The 22,654-nt window shown below is 30.2% G+C and overlaps 1 pseudogene; it reads right to left on the bottom strand.

The window, feature by feature from the left end:
* Positions 1 to 6,819: 6,819 nt before the first annotated feature.
* On the bottom strand, positions 6,820 to 8,133 carry LOC142321108 (uncharacterized; annotated as a pseudogene).
* Between the last annotated feature and the right edge of the window lie 14,521 nt (positions 8,134 to 22,654).

The raw sequence follows: 22,654 nt of genomic DNA, 5'->3' as shown, positions 1-22,654 counted from the left end.
ACATTACCTAAAATTGCTGTTCTCGGTGGTCCTAAAACCGATTTGAATTTACAGGATTCAACTGTAGGTCACAACAAATGAGAGTAACATCGAAGTCGTATAGTGATTCCAGAACAAATTATTGAGAAATATATAACAGAAGCGTCGTGGTTTACGAAAAACACTGAAATTTACGATTATTTGGGAATGCCAACCGTTCGAGGGAGATAAGGCTATTCGGTAAAAAAATACAAAACGTAACTAACCAGACATGTGTACTGGCATGCGGTTAACCACCTGGATTTCAGCGAAGATGTAATATATGGAGTCTTACTCCATGTATTACATCTTCGCTAATATGGAGTAAGACTCCATATATTACATCTGTAAGTTCTTCGAAATTTGAAATGAATCAGCTACTCTACGGTTTATGCATCGTCAAAATTTTTCATTTCATTTCGCCACTTACTTTTCTTGGTTCTTTAATTTTTTCACTATCTCACAGTTCTATCTATCTTTGACTGATAACCTATTCTTTGTGCGTTTAATAAGACAGTTTTTAAGTATTTTATTTGCTTTATACGTTCTGAACTTTATCAATGTTTCCTAGAATCATGTTTGTATATACATATTAATATTTATTATACATATATTTGTTTACTGTATAAGATATCATACATATGTACATTTTTTTGAGGAATTTATATGTATAGAAATTCCTCAGTGGAAAAGTGTTCTACATGTCAATTTTTTTGTATTGAAATTTACATATGGTTCCGGTAAATTGGAAGATTCTAAATGAAATATTTCCGGAAAAAAAAATAATAAAGTTAATGACCAAAATATCACTGAATTAACAGATCACTACGCGGATTATTTTTATCTCAGTTTTTTAGTAACAAAAAATATATTTATTTTGTATTTAAAAGCAGAATTTTTAGCAGTAACATTACTTTATTTTTAAATGCTACCTAATTGAAGTTGAATATTATGTATTTGTTAATTACTTTATCGGTCAAGCTTAAGCAGTTAAAACTGAATGCAAACAACTTATATATATATATATATATATATATTATAAATATATATATCCTTACTGGAATTTGCAATTAAGCACCAGTTGAATTAGAAGCCAAATGGTTAAACCACGGTTCTAGATGTATGGAATCTGATTACAATACGTATAATACTAATCGGATTAGGTATAATTAGAACCATCTCGCCACCTACTGTAACAATAAAACGCTGTCAGGGCAGAATTGTAATTTAGTATGAAATTTTTGACGATATTTATTTTGTTCAAATACTTTTTTCATTTCATTTCAAATATCACATTTCTCCAGTGAATTTCAATTTCTTATGGCCAAAATCAATGTAAAGGTTCAATAACTTTTCATAAGATAAGTAATTTTGTCTGCTTTACGGATTTTTGATTAGTCATTTAGCTGAATAAATAATTACATGTTTTTTTGTAAAACAAGATTTATTTTACAAATAACCGTAATATTAACGTTCCCACGGGGGCTACTGCATTCCTTGCATTACTCCGGCTTTCTAATTGGTATGATAAATTTAATATCAAATAAATAATTTAAAAATACGCTATTAATTTCTATTTTTAATAATTTGATTTATGAGAAAGTCTTCAATAAAACTAGATTTCATGTTATAAAATTAATTATTATTTTTAATCGAATTACGATTAAATTCTATTATAAATGAAAAACATTAATTACAAAAATAATGAGAGGAAAACCTTTTAAAACAGAATGAATCATTTTAAACGAAACAGAATATGAAAAAAAAGATTAAGATTTTTAAGAGTCCACTGGTGGACTGATGAGATTGCTACGAGGAGAGCAGCTACAATTGCTGCTAGAAGGAAACTTCAGAGAGCAACGAGGAGAGCTTCTAATCATGTAGACGAATTACTTGTTGCATACTGACAAGCAAGAAAGTCCCTTTATGCGGCCATTAGGCCATTAAGGAGGCCAAGGCGAAAGCCTGGGCGTAGCTGGAAGCTGATCTAAACATTATTCCGGAGGGGGGCGTAAAAAAATTGTCATTGAATAAGTTTGGCGCAACCATTCCTCCCCTATCTCGGGAGACAACACTTTGGATGGTCGAGGAGCTGTTCCCGGTAGCTGTAGCTCCGTGGAATGAGATAGCCCCAGAACATGAGCAAAGATTCTCTATTGAAAAGCTGAGACTAGCGGCCAAGAAAATTAGTGCAGATAAGAAGCCGGGGTTGGACGACGTCCCTGGATCCCTCGTTAAATTAATGGGACAAGACATCCTTGGGCCGTACAGGACGCCTATAATATAACAATAGAGAGCTGTCGCTTTCCTTCCAATTGGAAAGAAGCGCGGTTGGTCGTGGTACCAAAGAAGAGAGACATACTTGGGAGTGGTGTCTCATATCGTCAGATATGCTTGCTCAGCACCCTGAGCAAGCTCTTGGAGAGACTTATCACTGACAGGCTCGGTGCGAGGTGAAAGCGAAGGGTGGGCTTTCCTCTGATCAATATGGCTTTGTTAGGGGGAAGTCCTTAATTAACGCGTTGTAACGCGTAACTGAATGAGCTAGAGATAGAAGTAGTGACACTGGACGTCGAGGCAGGATCCCGTTAGTGGTCTTCCTAGACGTCAGGAACGCCTTTAGTAGTCTCCAGTGGCCGACTATTGATGTGCTGAGAGAGAAGAATATAAGTGGGTATTTCCTTGGCATAATTAACAGCTACCTACATTGCAGAAAGCTTAAAACCCCCACAGAAGATGGTTAGTTGGTTTTTTATGTGTTTGGTGGGGTTCAGAAGGGGTTGGTTCTCAGACCATTCCTGTGGGTCCTCGCTTTTGATGGGCTTTTGAGACTTGAGTTTGATGGGGACGTAGAACTTGTTGCATATGCAAATGATTTGGTCCTTCTCGTGGCCGGACACACTGAACCAGAAGTAGAGAAGGTAGTCAATAATGCGGTCCGGCGAATAAGTTGTTGGCTTGAGGGGATAGGTCTACAGTTAGCACCTAATAAAACCTCCGTAACAGCGTTGGTGGGGAGAAGAAAACTGCAAGAAATCCAAATTAATGTTGCTGGGACCAGTATTCCCACGTCCGGATGCGTTAAGTACCTCGGCGTGTGGTTGGAGAAGAGCCTAAACTACAACGTCCACTTTCAGCAGACCTTGGCACCTGCTGAGACAGTTGTTGATAATCTCTGTAAGCTTATGCGTAACCACAGAGGTCCTCGTGCTTCTAAACGATGTATAATACTGATGGTGGCTTCCTCTATCATATTTTATGCCGTTCCTGCGTGGGTAGAGGGCCTTGGAAAGGAAAGGAATGTAGATAAAATGTATGTATGAATGTAGATGTGTGGGTGCAGAGAAGACTGGGTGAGGAAGGTTTCTATATAACGCAGCTCCTTTCTGGACATGGCGCGTTTGAAGTCTACTTGCATCGATTTGGCAGGAGAGCGTCTCCTCAATGCAGGTACTGCGATCTTAAAGGTACCGTTGAGCACACGATCTACCAATTACATCGGCGGGATGTGGTCAGACAAGATGTCGGGTTAAGCTGGCTTTCTCCGTTAGAAACAGTTCCATACATGTTTATTGGAAGAACGGAATGGGACAAGATAAGTACACATGGCAACAAGTATCCTGAAAACTAAAGCAAGAGAAGCTAGAGAATGGGATAGAGCCTGATTTAGGACCCAGATCAGTAAAAGTACTGAAGATCACCCAGCAAGGAATCAGAATTCCATACAAAAGACCTGAGTGTCAGGCGAAGAAAGTGACTTGAAGGTGAAGGGGCGAAGGACAGCCCCCTCTGGAGCCGTCGTGCATCTGCACTTGTGCGGATGGGCGACTGTGATGAAGCACGGGGACTCTGGACCCTAAAGGCCCTTCCTGGTCCCGCGCAATGCTTAAACTGCAAGACCGACCTCGGAGGAGGAGAAACGGTGAGATAGGAGTTTTAGTCGGTAGGGTGCGGGTACACATAAGCTCTTAATAACATCTGGCGAACCCGTGCGAGTCCGACAATCCCCCATTTACCGTGGAGGGGGGTGCGTAAATGGCATTTCTCAGACTCATCTATAACAAAAAACAAATAAATAAAAAAATAAAAGATTTTTGAAAGCGAATCGAAGTTATTGATAAATAGAACTTCCCTCCTCATAGATTCTGTAAAAGCAACTCATTGAATTTGCAGATAGCATTGTAACATACAGTATTTTACATACTTGTATAGTATTGCAACTCATTCTCTGTGAAACAACTCATTGTCCCTGAAAGTTTGAAAGAAAGTTACTACAAATTTTTAATATAATTATTATTTACAGAATGTTTTCTAAGTTAATTTTCGAACGAGAAAACATTAAAAAAATATACGTTTCTTGATTAAGAACAGTTTCTTCTGAGATGTTGAAGGATTTTTTATTTTGTGTCATGATGATGTGATAAGAAGGTACAAGTTGAAGAAAATCAAAGTCTTTGACTAAAATTAAGTTAAACAAATGACAGATATTGAAGCTAAGTTTGATGTCAATTTTACCTTTTTTATATTAATTATTTTATTAATTAAAATTAATTAATTTAATTTATTATTTATATTTATTAATCTAATTGATAAATATATTTATTTTAATTAATTTTTTGATACTCGTAAAATTTTACCATCCTTATATCATAAGAAAATACTACAGAAAATATTATTGAAATAACATTTATGAAGTAAATTTTAAAACTATTTTTATGATGTAAATTCAGATATTAAAACTCTATTTAAATAATTTTTTACGTCTACATTTTTTAGAAGAACTAATTCCAGGTTTGTTTTTTTTTTTAATACGATGACGGTTTCATGAGTTTTGACGCAGTACTGTGAAAAATGAGCTATTGAAAAGGAGTTACAGTTGATTAAAATAATACGTATTTGTTTGTTCATTGATATTTACAAAAAATTAATATAAAAGGAGAATGTTTTCACTGATAATTTTTTGTAAACATATATATTAAAACTCCATAATATTAATTTTCTCCTAACATTAATTTTATTTTTATTAATTTTCCACTATTTATTATTTCAACTTCCTTTCTTATTATTTTTTTCTTTATATGAGAATTAACGGACTAAGACATTATTAGCGGATTTCCAAAGGATATTAGAAATCAAAAAATTTACTTTTTAAAAAATGTAATCTAAAAATAAAGAATAATTGGGTGGAATATTCTAAAAGAATACCTTAAAAAAATTTAATTCTGTTCTTTGTTATTCATAAAATAAAAATAAATTAGTAAGAGTACTTTTCAAATCATATTTCTGTAACACGTAATTTATTACAATCCAAAAGAAAACCCCTTGTGTTATTTAACTAATAAAAATACGGCGACAACCTCATTTCCCATTTTACAACAGCGTAAAATTAAATGCTTTTTTTTTATAATTTGTTCAGCTACAAATTCTTTGATAAATTTCAGGATTTAACAACTTCTTATATAACAAAAATATACGGTTTAAGCAAAGCCATCCTGTCAACAAAAGATCTTCATTAAAAAAAAATTAATTACGATTTAATTAATATTAATTACTCGTATTTCATTCGGCTTAATTTCTTGGTTTTTGTTAAAGCGTCAAAACTGAAAACTTTAAGAAATATTGTTAATTTTCAATGAAAATTGTGTTTTAGAATTTTAATATTAAAGCAAAACATACGCGTGCACACGCGCGCGCGCGCACACACAGAGTATATAGTAAAAAATTAAGTTGTTTACATACCAATGTTTTAAAGAATTTCAGAACTTAAAAACTAGTATGTATCAGCTAAACTGAAACTTTTATAAGTAAAATTTTTCAAGGACGAATAATGAATGGTTGATTTGCGACATTCAGTAACAGACTTCAATTTAGTTGGCAAACTTGCTGCTGTTAAGAAAGAATATCGCACCGTTGCCAAAATGTAAGTGAAAAGTTAAATGCCTCTCAATAATTTTAGAAGAATTGTTAATATTCTTGAAAAGAAAAAAAAGATAATACAACATTTCTGAGTTCGGACTCATAAATGATATAAAATTACATTAATGTTTTAAAATTAACATCTGCTGTAATTGTAGGGTAGACCGGGGCAGATTTACGCGGATTTCATTTCACAATTTTTATTTTTTATTTTTATTTTTTGGTTTGTTTTAATATATATAAAATCGTTTAGATTGATACTATAGTTATTAAAGTTTAATTTTTTATATGTACAATTATCTTAACACTATATGTAATTGTGTAAAAAATGGTTACATAGTAAACATAGTGCCCCGGGCACGGGGCACGTTTACGCACCTACCGGGACAAGGTTACGCATATCATAAAATAGTACAATAAGGATAAAAAACACTTAACTGAACATTTCAGGGATTTTTTTATTGCTATTAAACTGAATCACATGTTTTCTTAAACTAATTAAAATAGTAGAAAATTATAAAACTTAACTAAAAAAAATGTTACAGGCAATAAACAGAAATCATCTTAAACCTATTCTTCATCATCTTTTTCTTTCTTTTTCCTGTTTAGCCTCCGGTAACTACCGTTTAGATAATTCTTCAGAGGATGAATGAGGTTGATATGTATGAGTGTAAATGAAGTGTAGTCTTGTACATTCTCAGTTCGACCATTCCTAAGATGTGTGGTTAATTGAAACCCAACCACCAAAGAACACCGGTATCCACGATCTAGTATTCAAATCCGTGTAAAAATAACTGGCTTTACTAGGACTTGAACGCTGTAACTCTCGACTTCCAAATCAGCAGATTTGGGAAGACGCGTTAACCACTAGACCAACCTGGTGGGTTACTCTTCATCATCTGAGTTGCAGTTAATGCACACAAAGAATAGTGTATTCCCAGTGGTAGAACCATCGTGGGCCCATCTTTTACATCTTAAACACTGGACCCATTCTTGCTCAGTAGATTTCTTGTACGGCTTTAAACAACATATATATATATATATATATTGTTTAAAGCCGTACATGTATATATATATATATATATATATATATACATGGACAATTCTCATCTTCTTCATCAGAACTTTCTTCCTTCTTCATCGTTCTCATTTTTATGAGTTCATTTCCCTTATAAACCTTTCCTTTTGGAGCATTTTTAGTGACTTCTGTTCCAGATGCATCGCAATCAAACAACTTTTTTAATAACTTCTTTTGATTTACCTGTAACTTTATGTTTTTAGCTTTTGAATCTAATTGCTCTTCTCTGAGGGATTCCTTGACTGAGGTATCAGTTAGGATTGCGGATTTCCTCTTCTTCTTCTTCTTCTTCTTCTTCTTGTTGATCTCAAGCAATGGCCTAGCCTTTTGGAAAGGTCTTAGATGTTCAGAACTTGGGTATATCCCCTGAGTTTGTGTAGAAGGAGCACAGGCAGAAAAATTTACCATTAGGTATATAGATGCTTCAGGTACCCCATATGAAATATGGGGTACCTGAAGCATCCTACACGCTCTGACTGTTAGAGCGTGTAGGGTTATCATAAGGGGTTTTTAGCCCGTTTGCTGATGTTTGTGCTGGTCTGTCAGTTACATAGGATGGCATGAAATCAGAATCAGAAAAAACAAATTTATTCAATGGTGAGATCCCTGTCACTCTAAATCTAGTCGTTTTCTGCTGGACTAGCTGTCAGATAGATAGGTGATGCTAAAATTGAAGGTATGTCATGGATCGTCATAGGACTTTGTTCGTTGCCATCCATGTGTCGCATGCCGTATTGACATATGATTTTAGAGGACCAAAAACCCTACGGTCGATATGTTACAATTTTTGACTGCAGTGCGGCAGGAATGACAATAGTGTCGCTCTATTATGTTTAAAATAATTCAATAATACTGCAGACAGGTGCAACTCATGATTATCTTAAATCAGGAGGCATGGATTTGAGATCGAACACTTGATGTGGGACACAAAGTGTTTGGCAAATTTAAAAAAAAATTTTCAGTTATCCACTCAGCATCTCCTCCACAGCCAATAGGACCCCCTCAAAAGGTGTGTTTTAAAGTGAATACTAGGGAATACAATAAAAGGGGGAGTAAAAGTTTCAGCTGGGCTCACTGCGACGGTCACGGTTCCGAAGAGTTCCTCTCTTGGCCGAAGTCATTTTCCCAATTTTCCTGAAACTTTTACGGCCAATGATTGTCAGGTTTTTGCACTGTCGTTATTCCTGTTTCATCGACGTTCAGAAGTGTCAGAAGGACCTACTTTAAGCCTTTTTATGATGTTATCAAAAAATGCCGTTACATTAGTTTTGTTGAGATTTGTGGCACGAGCTAAGTTTATAGCTGGGGGAGATCTAATTGAGAGTTTATTATGTCGTTTTAAAAAACCAGTAATCCAATCTGTTCCAGCCATCTCATTGTCGGTCCAATGTTTAGGTATTTTTCCTGTCACAAGCGACCACGTAAATGTACGCGAACCGTCGTATTTCTTTGAAGGATAGTCCAAAATATATATCCGAGGCCTTCAGAAGATATTCGACAAGCAAACTCTTTTGGACAAGCAGAACAGTTGCACACGTAATCCCGAAAAGAATTACTTAATAGATTTCATATTTGTATGAAAAATGAAAATTTATGTTAATAACATTAATTCAACAAATTATTTCTTGGAGGTATCCTGTCCTACCATCCTTCCTACAACCACTATACCTACCCAAACGTAATAACATTAATTCAACAAATTATTTCTTGGAGGTATCCTGTCCTACCATCCTTCCTACAACCACTATACCTACCCAAACGTACTCTTAATTTCCATACACCACCAAATCTAATCGAAAAAATGGAGCTCCCTAAAATCGAAATGGGAACAGTGTTTGAGATGCCGCTTCCTCTTGTTGAGCTGGTCTCACCATATGCAGGGGCACGTTTACGCACTGCGTAAACGTACGTGCCCCATCGCAATCTTTGATTTATGTTTGAAACTACAGCAGTAACCTTTACGGTTTTGGATCATACAAAGGCATCTTTTAAAGACGCATAACTTTCTGTAAATGAGTATACATTTGTCTATGTTTAATTCTAAAAGGTAACTTCACTAGAAGCTTCCATTACTATTATAACAAAATTTACTCTACTTGCACAAAACAACAAAAATACTTCTCACAGCGAGACGGTTACTCAACTGGCAGTATGGAGTTAGGGAGAGCCCCTACTACGCTGCAGCACTAGGCTACCTGACTGGCGGCGCTCTAGTTTCACTAGTTCCCGAGAAAACTGCCCAGCGAAAATGTGCCCCGGTCTACCCTACATTCCATGAGAATCGATAAAATATTACATTAAAAAGAAGCGTTTTTTGACTTTTAATTTTTATTTAAAAATTCCGTTCAGTAAAAAAATTAACTCATTGACAACTGATTAAAACTAATATTAATTACCTTGTATTTCTTTTAACTACAAGCACCAGCTGTACATTTTATTTGCATAGCAAGCAAGTATTTAGCTGATCCTAAGATCTGGAAGCATAATACATCAGCGGATATTTTTAAATTAAAATTAAAATATTGCTTTATGATCAGATGAAAATATTTTTTTTAAATCCTCTAACGTTTGAAAACATTAAGATTTAATCCACTGAAATTTCCAAACATTTAACATGTCACATTTGAATATAATTTATATAATGAATCAAATTCAAAATAAGCTGACAACAATTTTGTTATACTTACCATGCATTGGTTACTTATTCCTAAATAATATTGAAATATTGAAATAAAAATAAATTATTTAATAAAATTAAAGAACGATATTTTAAAAATTTGATCGGATTTCCTATCCCCAATATTCTCCCCAAAGAATATTTGTGGGTTATTTGCTCTATTGCTATACCTAGGAAGATATTAAAAAAAAATCGGTTAAAAATATGCTATAACTAAAAAAAGAAAACTTTTTTCGATTTTTGAGGAACGAAGAATTTTGGGACAAAATTGTTTTAAAAATAGTAAGATAAGCGTGTACTGAGCTTAATATAAAGTGGGGTTTTGTTAGGCAAACATTTTCTCAACCCCATACTACATACGTACGAGGATTACCTCCCACTTTTCTTTTGAGGTCCCTAAATCAAGAAATTCGAGCAAAAACACCCATACTCTACATTTTGCATGATTACCTTACTTCCTTCTTTCAAAAAAGCTCTAGAACTAAACACCAGGAAAGTAAAATAATGTAATAATACCGTTCAGTCCGAATATGGTGATAAAATTTATTGTCATAATCAAATATTTCGATAAAAATTCATATTTATCATAAGAGTGTAATATAAAAGTAATTTTTAAAATTACATAAAGAAATTCCAGAACAATTAAATTCCTAAATCAAACCATTTAATTTTCTAAATAGTATATTAAAAAACAATTCAAAGTAATAACAAAAAGTACAAATAAGCTGTTTAATGTATGTCTAATTAACTCGTAATTGTCTTCTTCTTCTTCTTGTGCCTTCTCAATAAGCGAACATCGGGGATCATGTTAGCGATAATAATTTTCCAAACCAGTGTCTCAAATTTTTTACCCATGATGTTTCCCGCTTACCTGGATCACAGTGTCTTGGTATCTTTCCCTGGATATCTAGAAGAAACAAGAAAATTTATCTGGATGCCTCCTGAAGCGACCAAAATAAAATAATTTTTGGATTTTGACTGTTGGCACAATCTCTGGTTCTTTTTTCATCCCGCTTAAAATCATTTCATTTGTCATAGTACTGTCCCTCCAACGCAATTTTAGAAAACACCTGTAAGACCACATCTTAATGGTTTCAAGCTTTTTAATAGACGCCTAAAAATATAACATTTGACCGTTGTTATACGGAGATCCAAAGTCTGGTGACAAGAGCATGTTCTTAAATCGGAAGAAGTCATAATAGTTTACACTTATCCAATACTTTTTGATTAAATTTATTTCAAACGGCATCGACAGATCGATACTACTGATCGAAGTAACAGTCGAAATTTATATGTTTATATATATATTTAATAAATAATAAATGTTGTTACGCATTATTTTATATATATATATATATATATTATTCGTTATAATTTGTATAAATTTTTAAAACAGAATATGAAATATAACAATTGCGAATGATTTTTTTTTTAATTTCCTCACTTAAACAAATATTTAGCGAATGTCGTTGAATTTTACAGTAAAATTTCTTACCTACTTCTCACTCAAGATTAGTAATATTAATTTTTTTTTTAATTTTTAATCCTTGAAAATAAATATAATTTAAAACGCAAATAATAAAATAAATCCTTAATATTTTTGAAAATAACGTTCAATTAGAATGCAAAAACTATATTTGTAACATTTATCCACTTGCAGAAGAAAATACGATTTCAATAGAGATTTTTCTTTTTTTTAAGTGATTTAAGTGTTGTTAAGCAACTATGCGTCTCTTTCTAACTGATGTGGCCTTTTTTACGTAATTTAAAAATATAAAACAAATAAAACATATATATAAAACATATATATAAAACATATATATATATAAAACAAATAGATATACAGTGTATTTTAAATTAAAAGCCAACATCTGTTGTGTCAGTATTACATATACGTAGAAGGGAAAAATGTTTTGTTTAAAAAAAAAATAATTGATGTAGGTAAAATGCAAAAATAAAACATTCAGTTTCCTTTATCTTTTACGGTTCTACGTTAAAATATTTCAATTAATTTTTTTACCGAATTTAATTTAGGAAGTGATTTATTTATTACACATTTTGAGATGAGACGTAATTAAAAAATAAAATAATATTTTAACTGCTAGAAATATTTATTTATTTCCTTCTTAAACTTAAATTTAATTACATTTATTCTAGCAATAAAAATACCCCGTAAAATCGATAATTATTTAAGAAAAACTATATCAGGAATGAAGCAATTTTTATTTTCCGTAAATAAATTTAAAATTTTACGTTACGAAATACAAATAATACCAGAAATGATTTGTTGTAAATAAATTTATATATTTTTATCATTGTTATTACTTAGTATTGCATTATTGTAGCATAATGATGTATAAGCAGATGTAGTTCTGATACTCAAAGTAGTTATACATGAAAAATTCAAGAAGTTTGTCGCAAAATTCTAACTTAAAAAAAATAATAATACGTATTCCTGCAATCCAGAGCGTCTTTTCTAGATAGTGGGATTCCAATTGTCGTTTCCCTACATTCCTATCCAAATTTTTATCAAATTTGCATTCTTTCATTTAATTTCTTCAGAATAGTTTTGTTATATGTGCAACTTTATTTTAAGCCTATCTATAGTTAAAATATATATAAAACTAAAAAAAAAAATTATGTAAAAAATACCTCTTACAAAACCGAAGTAAATTAAGAAATAATACACTTTCAATTACTACTCTTCAAATTTTGACATATAGTAGTCAGCATCAAGTAAGGTGTTATTGTCTTTTAACTGAGAGACAATTCCAAACGTTGAAATATACAAAGTGTACCACGAAGAAACTTTCAGGACATGTTCTGCTGATAAAAATAATAACATACATAGTTATATAAACATAGGAAAAGCTTTCTTTTCGAGTTACAGCTAACGAAAGATTTCGTTCGGATTTCAGTTCTTCTAATAAAAAGAAGCCCTACTGTAATTTCTGGGATAAAGTTAAAGAGTAACGTTGATGCTTTCTGATGTAATTTGAGCTGGAAAATAGGATAAAATAGATCCTACAACTGTAACTTAACCTGTTTTTAAGATATCCGACGTAAAACATAAGATTTGATGTTGAAAAACAACTTATTTTAGGTTTGTAGTACAGTAGCTTTGTTAAATGACTAATAAATTCGAAAAATCTAGTAAGAAAACTTGTAGAGAATTTAATTCTAAGGTAACTAATGCAAATATAACGAATAAAAAATAAATAAAACATTTAAAAATCGGTTATTACCGAAGCAAAACAGAAGAAAAATAGTCACAAAATCGTATTATTCTTTCTGCACATAAACATTATTTTTAAAAACAAAAACGCTAATTATTGAAAATAAATTTAAAAAGAAATACAAAATTTACATAACAATATTTTAGCTATGCATATTCAATAATTTACTCAGGTAAAACTAAATAATTACGTAAAAAAATAAATTGAAATATTTAAAAAAAATTTTATAGTATAGTTTGGCAATACTAACAGCTGGTCAGTAATGAAAATTGTATGATTCGTTTGAATCTGTTGTCATAAATTATCATACGTATAAAGGAAACGTAGTATTATCATATTGTAGTATAAAAATACCGTTTCAATTTTTACTTCCTTTGGTACAAGGAAGTATTGTAATCACGAAAAACATCCGTTTTCAGATTTCAACGGAAATGTCCATTTTGACTATCCCTGAATCCATTTTCACTAATTTCGGCGTGACGTCTGTACGTACGTACGTATCTCGCATAACTCAAAACGGTTAGCCATAGAATGTTGAAATTTTGGATTTAGGACTATTGTAACATTTACTTGTGCATCTCCCCTTTTGACTGCAATCGACTTGACCAAAAATATCCAAAAAAAAAAAAAACACCAAAAATTCAAAACTTTTTGATTTTGGAATTTTTCTTAACTGCAGTAATAAGCCCTCATTATGAGATTTACAATGAAATATCACAAGTGGTACTTATTTTAATTGGTTCCACAGTAACAGCCAAGCAAAAGTTATAATTAATGAAATATTTGGATCTTACAAGGGGACGACACATCGGCGAATCAGACTTCATTTTTTTTAACTTTTTTTTAAAATTTAAATATATTGATTTAATAATAATGAACCTCAGATTGCAAAAAAAAATTTACAATACATAATATTTCAATAATAACAATTAAAAAAAAAAAATTTAATCAGATGTTATTAGTGAAATTTTATATACTTTTAATTTAAAAAAATGTTTTATGTAACTTAATAGGCGTAAAAGAAAGTCATGCGGTGTCCACACCAGATTTTTTAACGAGGAATAAGCTAATATACTTTTTTGTGCTTTACGTTGGATATCTTAAAAAACTACTAGAGTTACAGTGCTAGGACCTCTTTTATCCTATTTCACAGCTCAAGTTCTATAATAAACCACTAACATTACTTCTTAATTTGGGATCCAAAAATTACAGTAGGGCTTATTTTCATTAGAAGAGCTGAAATACGGACGAAATATTTCTTTAGCCATAACTCGAAAACAAAGCGATTCCAGACCTGTTTGTATGAACATTTTTCATTATTTTTACCAGAAGAACATGTCCTAAAAGTTTATCTGTTAGAGGGTTTTTCTAATTTGTTTCCTTTTTTTATTAATATTAATATTAGTTAAATAAAAGTTTTTTTAAAAATATTTTTTTTAGGTAATCAAATATAATTTTGTATTTATTTTTTGGTATTTTTTACTTTTTATTTAACATTTAATTTTTTCGATTTTCTTACTCGCACTGAATAAATTATTGACTATTTTCATAAAAGGCTCTTAAAAAAATTTATTAAAAGAAGATAATTAAAATAACAACTGTATTTTTATAGTAAACATAAATAAATGGGTGAAGGTACTACTATTAATGAACAGAACGTTTTGGTTACTAATTTTCATCACATCTCGTTAAATAATATTTTTAATAATTATGATACTAATGTATTGATAAATTTATTATAAACTATTTTAATTTAAATTTCAGTCACAGTCATGGATAATAAACGCTGAAATGATAAACTTGATGAAGTGAAAAGAAAGCTTGAGAAAAACTCAAGAGACGTTCAAAAACCCTTAAAATCTCTTTTTAAAGTAATAAATTAAGGATTAATTGTGGGATAAAAAATTGCTTTATTGTCCAAAAATATTTTATACAACATAAATGGGTTACTTATAGAGTAGAAATGTACTATATTCAGCAGAAATTAGAGAACAAAGCTGTGGTTGTAAAATTAAAATTACAAAATGAAAAATGTAAATATACGAGTAAAATAATTTAAGTTCAATGTAGCTTAAGTAGTAAAAGTCAATAACTGGAGCAATATAATAAAAAACATATGGAAAAAAAAATTCAAAATTAACTTCTATTAAATTAAGAAAATAAAAAAAGAAATGCTAATAATTTATTTTTTAGTAATATTTTACTAATTCATCACATTGAAAGGATTTTTCTAAATATTGTTTTATCTACACGGCGCTTATTGAAAAAATAAAAGAAAAAAGGATTATAAAACTCCTACAAGTTAAAATGGGCATTACTTGCACTGAATTTCCCAGCACATGATAAATTGAAAATAACATTAATTTCTTGAAGAAGATAATACCATACCTATATGCGTTAGTTGCTTAGATTTTAGAGCATTTAAAAAAAAAATGATTAATATTCCAAGAACCAAAGACTTTAAAAAAACCAAACCGTTAAAAAAACATTAAAATATTATAATATTTATTAACTAATTTGACTATGTAAAGTATGGTTCATAAAAACAAAACATGTGTTGAATACTTCTACATCATGATAAAACTAATTATACACCTTTTTACAAATTATGCAAATTTTCGCGTTTAAAATTTGTTAGCAGAAAATTTATACAAATAGCTGTTAATTATACTGAATAACTATTCTGTTTATAATAAAAACAATCCGTTTATTTGAAAATAAATGAAAACCTGCCTTTCCGAATAATTTTTACATTCAATTTTATTTTTATTTTTATTTTTTTTTAGAAACTAAGTAAAAAATTAGTCTTTATTTATATATAAGTAACAGAAATTTATCTGCAATTAAAGTTGTTTGCCAACGGTTCGTTTCAACATTATGGCAAAAAACTTGCTTTTGCAGCTCTTAATACCTGTAAGAGATATTTTTAATTTTTATTTAAATATGTATTTTAACAATTCTGTCAAGGTTTAAGAACGTAGTTTCATAATTTTAATTAACAACGTCATGGAAAAAAAAGCGTGTTGTAAAGGAAAGAAGAACTTCTATTAAAATTGTTATGTACTTTTGCCGTCCGTTAGACAAAAGTACAGTCTCGTCATGTTAATGTACAACAAAATAAAGACCTTTCTCTTTTTTGTACGTAGCTATTTTCTAGGGGATAATATAAAAAATATTAAAGCAAGCGATTTTTTTTCACCGATTAATAATCTGTAAAAAAAATTGTTATCGCACCCAATTATTTTGCAGTTACCACTCGTATTTCGGAATAATATTTAATATTAATTCATTCCGTCAGAAAACGCCACTAGAATTTAGACAACTGATAGATTCAATAAATACGTTTACTGATGAAAATAGAACAGAAATGTTTTAAACTAAAAATAAAATGTTATTTTTTATTTAAAAACCTCATGGTTCTGCATAAATTTATTCAACCGTTTTTTGGCTTTACTCAACGACTGGCCAAAGAGAATATCGTATTTGAAACTCTGTTAGTTTTTCTATACACTTGTGGAGAAATTAATTCAAAATTAATACAAAACGTATGTAATGAAAGTCAATTAATGAATATTAAACAATATATCTTAATTACGTGTGTTGCAAGTACAAGGCAAAGAGATCAAATATTTAAAAACGATTTGAAAACATTACAATTTATGAAATCTACGTAATTAGTTCCTACATCAAGACGGGGCCAAAAATCGCATGTTTTCTTCTTCTCTAACAACAAATACTTATTTGACTTCTCAGTGAAATTATAGTCATATTTTAAAACTACATTTTTTTAGATTAAAACGGGAAAATATACAACAGAATTTAAAGTTTTGCGCTAAATATCACTCAGTCTATAACCAAAGATAACATCTTAGGACAGTATAAAATTTAACGGCTATGAGTAGATACTTAGTTTTCTAATAATTGCAGATTGGCAATGAATTGGCTTTATTTGTTTATGAAAATCATTTATAATTATTTTCAACGTAAATTTATATTTATGATTATTAAACATACATATTGTTTTTGTACGGGAATACAGTTTATATTAAAATTACACTTATTATACGTATGAATTACTGAATATGTTACTTATATTAAGTATATATAACAACTGAATTGCTTTACTGAAAAAAAACATTTGAATATTTTCTAAAAGTTTGATTGAGATACATGATTGATTGAGAAACATTCTTTTTTTTTTAATTCGTTTATTTACAATCAGCTTCCATATTGAAGCTAAAAGTAAGTCGTATGATATATTATCACTTGAAACAGGATCATCGAATGATAATCCTAAACGAGTAAAAAATAATTAATGTGAATAAATACAAGAAAACTAGTAAGTATGAAATAATTTATAATAGCCGTCTTCTCGGCTGCTTAATATTGTGCGCTTAACAACCCTTATGTTCATAGAATTGATGCTCAACTTAATAACACTATGAGAATGATTCCCGGGGTTATCAGGTCTACTCCCGTGGAATGGCTCCCGGTATTGAGCCGCATACCACCCCCAATCCTGCGCCGAATGAACGCTCTTGTAAGAGAGTACAAGAAGAGTATGGACAATCGAAACCTACCAATACATTAGGACATTGAGGACGCCAATCGTGGTCGCCTTCGATCTAGAAAGCCACCTATCAAAACATCAATTTCTGCCACAGACGACGGATTTAACCTAACTGACGCCTGGCGTCAAGAATGGACCACAAAGCAGAATAACCAAATCCCATGTATTACCCAAAGGCCACCGGTTTTGACTTGCCACTTAGACATGGTCAACGCTAAACAGAATACGAACTCAGCATGGTAGGTGCGCCTATTTCCTGTATAAATGGGGTAAAACACCGACGCCCCTTTGTGAGTGTGGTGAAAATCAAACTGTTAAATATATCACAGAAATTTTCCCTAGGGCCGCTTATGAAGGAAATCCTGAAGATTTCCTGATGGCGGCTCCAGAATCAGTAGCTTATATTAGTTTGTTAAATCTTTATTTGTAATTTTTGTCTGTAATTGGTGTTGTGTTTTGGTGCCATACGCTAAATAAGTAAATAAATTTATAATATTTTTAGCGTCTGAGGACTCTAGTTAATTTTACAAGCATAATAATGGATTGATAAAAAATTCCATACAAACAATGTTCACCATAGGATCTACCTTGAAAACCAGAATTAATACAATTCGCCACAACAGGATTACAGAAATATTAATAAAAACCTTATACGCAAATATAATAATATAAAATAACACAAAAATAGAAGGTAATTATTGATAAATATCAGTCAATATAGTTATAGAAGAATTAATCTATATTTTCACACCATTATTCAAGTTGGGTAGGTAAACAGAACAAGAGTAAATGAAACATTAACTCAAAATAACCACAGTTAAATAATAAACGTAAACAACCATAAATTTGAATAACCGAAAATAAAACAAAAACAATTATATGAATATAAGAAGTGGTATCGCCAACAAACCCGACCATCATTATGATCCATTAACCAGATCAAGCTCATGTAAACTTTTCAGTCTCCTAATATCCTCATTGTTAAGTAAATTCAAAGCTACATGATTAATTTGCTTCTTCAACCTGTGCACATACCTCAAAACTAGGCGTTCAACTTCTCGAACGTATGGAACACTAATGTAATCGTGGATCTCTGTGGATCTCGTGGATCGTATTCCTTATGAACCACGACGTTTGTTTTACATTCCGTAGTGTTTTATTCCGGAACTGTTGATCTCCATATTGCTGTTACTGGTTGTGCCCAAGAGTTCAATTTCTAAGTCTATACCTTCTTCAAGAAAGCCTTATACAGCAGAACCTTATTGGGTAAAGAAATTTGGATAATATTATATTTTATTTGTTTAAGGTTATCATCAAATTCAATTCCTACTGGCAATAAATTTTTACCTTTGTAATTCTAAATACACGAGGCATGAATTGTAGTGGAGAATTTAGATGTGAGATTTCTGTGGTTAAAATTAAAAGTAAATACGTGGGAGAAATTTAAATAATATTTCAAGCTAAGATAAGCTTAAGATATAGACTGTGATTGCCTAAAACGACTACAGTAGTTATTCTTTTTTTGTTTTTGTTGTTTTTTTTTTTTTTTATATATAAACGTCACTAGAAATACAATTAAACAATATTTAATTATTTAAATTTGTATATATTAATTTACTTTTAAAGTATTATTCTCTAAGGATCTACAAATGGTGAATCAATATGAGTGCAATGGAAGTGCCGTCTAGCTTTTGATTACGTAAAAAAGTTTTGTTAATGATTTTTGGGAATTCGTTGTTTTTAATTTTATTTATTTATTTTCACGATTACCAAGGAATACCATCTATTCGTGAAGAACTTTGCCGGTTATACTCATAGTATATACTTAAACTTAACACACATGAAAACTGCTGTTAACCTATTAACTGGCTATTAACCTATTGGATAACAGTGCGGATGAGAGATGACTGAAAAGGTCCCATCAATTGGATCATGAGACTTTTGTGCGGTAATTATTGTACTTTCTATGTTTTATTAACTATTTATGTTTACAGTTTAATCTTTTTGCTGGGTTTCATTACTTGCTGATTTATGTATACTTTGTTAGTTATATTTTATTCTTTGTACTTTTAATTGCATAATTCTTTTTTCAGGCTTTTATTGTATTAACTTGGAGGTATCACTGGATACCTCTCTTTCATGTCACTGTTACTTTACACGATTTACATATAGTTTCATTGTTTGGGAAACTGATTGTAAATAAAACAGTATAACAAAAAAGATTATTTATATATATATATATATATATATATATATATATATATATATATTAACAGGTGATTATATATAGTCTACTCGTACATTTTTTAACTAAATTTGTAGCATGCAAAGTGATAAATTATTGGGTCCTGGGGATTAACAGAAACAGCTCTATACTACTATAAAAGCACGTTAAATCAAATAAACAAAGTTACGCTAGAAGAATCAACGGGAGATAACTGATCTATTCATTAAATCCTAACTTCAAAAGGAAAACGTTGTTTAAGTTAAATAATGGAATTTGGAAACAGAAAAAAGTAATACATGCGTAGGTATAACAATAATTTATCAAATTTACGCTTATTACTTATATTAACTATCTAACTGAGTAAGTAAATTCAGTAATTACACAATCTAAAATAAATAACTATATAAACAGAACAGAGGTAATTATGCTTTAAGATAAACTGAGGATACTGTTTTAGTGTTTGTATTGCAAACAGTAAACCGCAGTAACTTAGGATTGGGCAGTGTCAGCGACATTTAAATGTTTACACTTTACAAGTCCAGATATAATTACATCAAAGGACATAAATTAGTTAGTTATTTACAATAAATTATTTCTTAAAATTATATAAATTTTTCTTTATTTGTAAAACTAATGTGTATAATTAAAAGCTGTTAGTTTTCTTCAGCATTATATGCAAAAAATTATTTGTATTTATAATAGCTTTAAAAGTATTACAGCCCAAAGACTGTAAATTTAAATATCTCGTAATAGAGAGGGGAACTTTAGCGATATATATATGATGAAAAACGGCTCTAATAAAGTGCAAAACTCGATGATAGCACTTAATATCATTAAAATAAGAATCAATATGATTTCTTTCTTAGTTCCTTAGGCTGGAATAGAAAGCTGATGAACAGTGTGGAATAAATACAGATTACCCCTGAACGATATAGATTCTTCATGACGAAATGGATAAGGCAGTTTCTAATAAAAAAGCACGTCAGAAAATTGCCTGAGATTCAACACTGAAATTTTAAAATCAAATTTGATGTGTTTCATTATACTTATATCTTCCTCGTAGCTCTCATCTGTTAAGAAAAATTTTTTTATTTAGCAACTCACAAAAAATATAAATAACAACATTAATTTTATTAGAATACGGGAAAAAGTTATTTTTCCTTGAAAGCAGAATTTCCGTTTGGTTTTTAAGTTCTTTGGAAGATTTTAACTGGTAGGGTATTCTTCAGATTTTCGATTTTATGTAAACCACAGCAATGTAATTTAATTCAATGTCCAAAACAGCAATAGATTTTACAAGGAATATCTGAATTAATGGGAAATTTAATAAATTATTTTTTATTTTATTTTTTATATTTCAGTGGTTTTTTTTGAAGATCTCTCTAGCTAATAAGTGTTTTGATATTGGATATTGCATTCAGGAAATATTCAAAACATACGATAAGAGTAAGCTATCCATCCTTTAGTCGATATAATAGAGTAAGCCATTATTAGTCGATATAATCGACTAAGCCATCCTTAAGAACATAAACGGATATATATTTTTTTGTCTTTTATGTTAAAATTCCTGATTTTTGTTCAATATGGAAAATGGTATTAAGAGAAATTTATGTGGGAGGAGACCCTCTTCCTGAAAACCATTCTTTAATGGATACCAGCAGAACAAAAATGAACATTTGTTTACAAAACATATCTCAAGATATGTATGTAACTTGTTGTGCCCAAAAGAGTTGTGGTATTCAAAACACATCTCCGGCCAGTAAAATAAATAAAATTTGAATATAAAATAACAAAAATAATTAATTTAATTTTTTACTTTTGTTCATCATTACATACAACTTCCTAATAATAATGTAAAATTAAATAAGTTACAAAAATTATTACCAAACGGCTTACATTAAATCCCAAACTATTGACCTCATCAAATAGAATCGATAATAATACCATGATGTTTATTTTCATTTCCGAGAGGAGAGATACACCAATGTACTTATTTAACCACCACTCTAATTGTATAGTCATTATAATGTGGTAGATCTTGTTCCTACTCAGGTCAACCACTGTTGAGTTCAGTGTTGTGACAGTCCAGTTAATTAACTCCACTTTATGTATATGTTTGTATGTAAAACCACTACGTTAATTAATTCTTAAATTTTATAAATTTGATGAAAAAAGTATTAAAAAGTAACTATGAATTCATAATATTAGTATAGTTTTGAGTAATAATAAAAAAATATATATATATAATTTTTTTTTTTAATTATTGCCGAAAACTTTTATCAAGAAGCAATTTTTATTTTCAAAATCAAACTTATTTTTTTCTGAATTAATTAAATTTATATAATTAATTAAAGAAAAAACTTAGGATTCTATGGTAAATAAGTTTAACAACTTCAAATAATCTGATGTTAAAAAATTGGGAAGAAAGTAGTTTGTAAATCCCATTAGCAATTAGCAATGAAATAAAAATGGATATTCTAACGTTCCTAAAAAAAAAAAATAATAGAAGTTTAACAAAATGTGATAATGTTCACGGATAAATATTTCACTAAAATTAAAAATTCATTTGTATACACAACTAAGAAAGAAAGATAATAACAAAGACATTCTTTTTGTTAAAAAAAAAAAATGAAAATTACGATTTTACATTTTCTTAGAATCATATTTGTTCAGAATCTAATTCTTTCATCACGTTTATTCGAAAGAAAATATTGTACGTTAGTAAAATTATTTTTGTTTTCAAAAGTAGTTGAGCAAGGTTCTATAAAGATAACTTATGTAATAAGTAAAAGTAGTATTATATCTGCAGGTAGATTTGACTTAGGGAGAATGAATCTGAATGAATAACTACATGAACAAGATGACGGTACAAGTTAAATTATATTATTTGGCTGAGTTAGTAACATAAATAGTCATCCCATTAGTCGGTTCC

The sequence above is a fragment of the Lycorma delicatula genome, chromosome 3, assembly GCF_047948215.1.
Source record: "Lycorma delicatula isolate Av1 chromosome 3, ASM4794821v1, whole genome shotgun sequence".
Lineage (NCBI taxonomy): Eukaryota > Metazoa > Arthropoda > Insecta > Hemiptera > Fulgoridae > Lycorma > Lycorma delicatula.
This window is presented reverse-complemented; position numbering and strand designations above follow the sequence as displayed.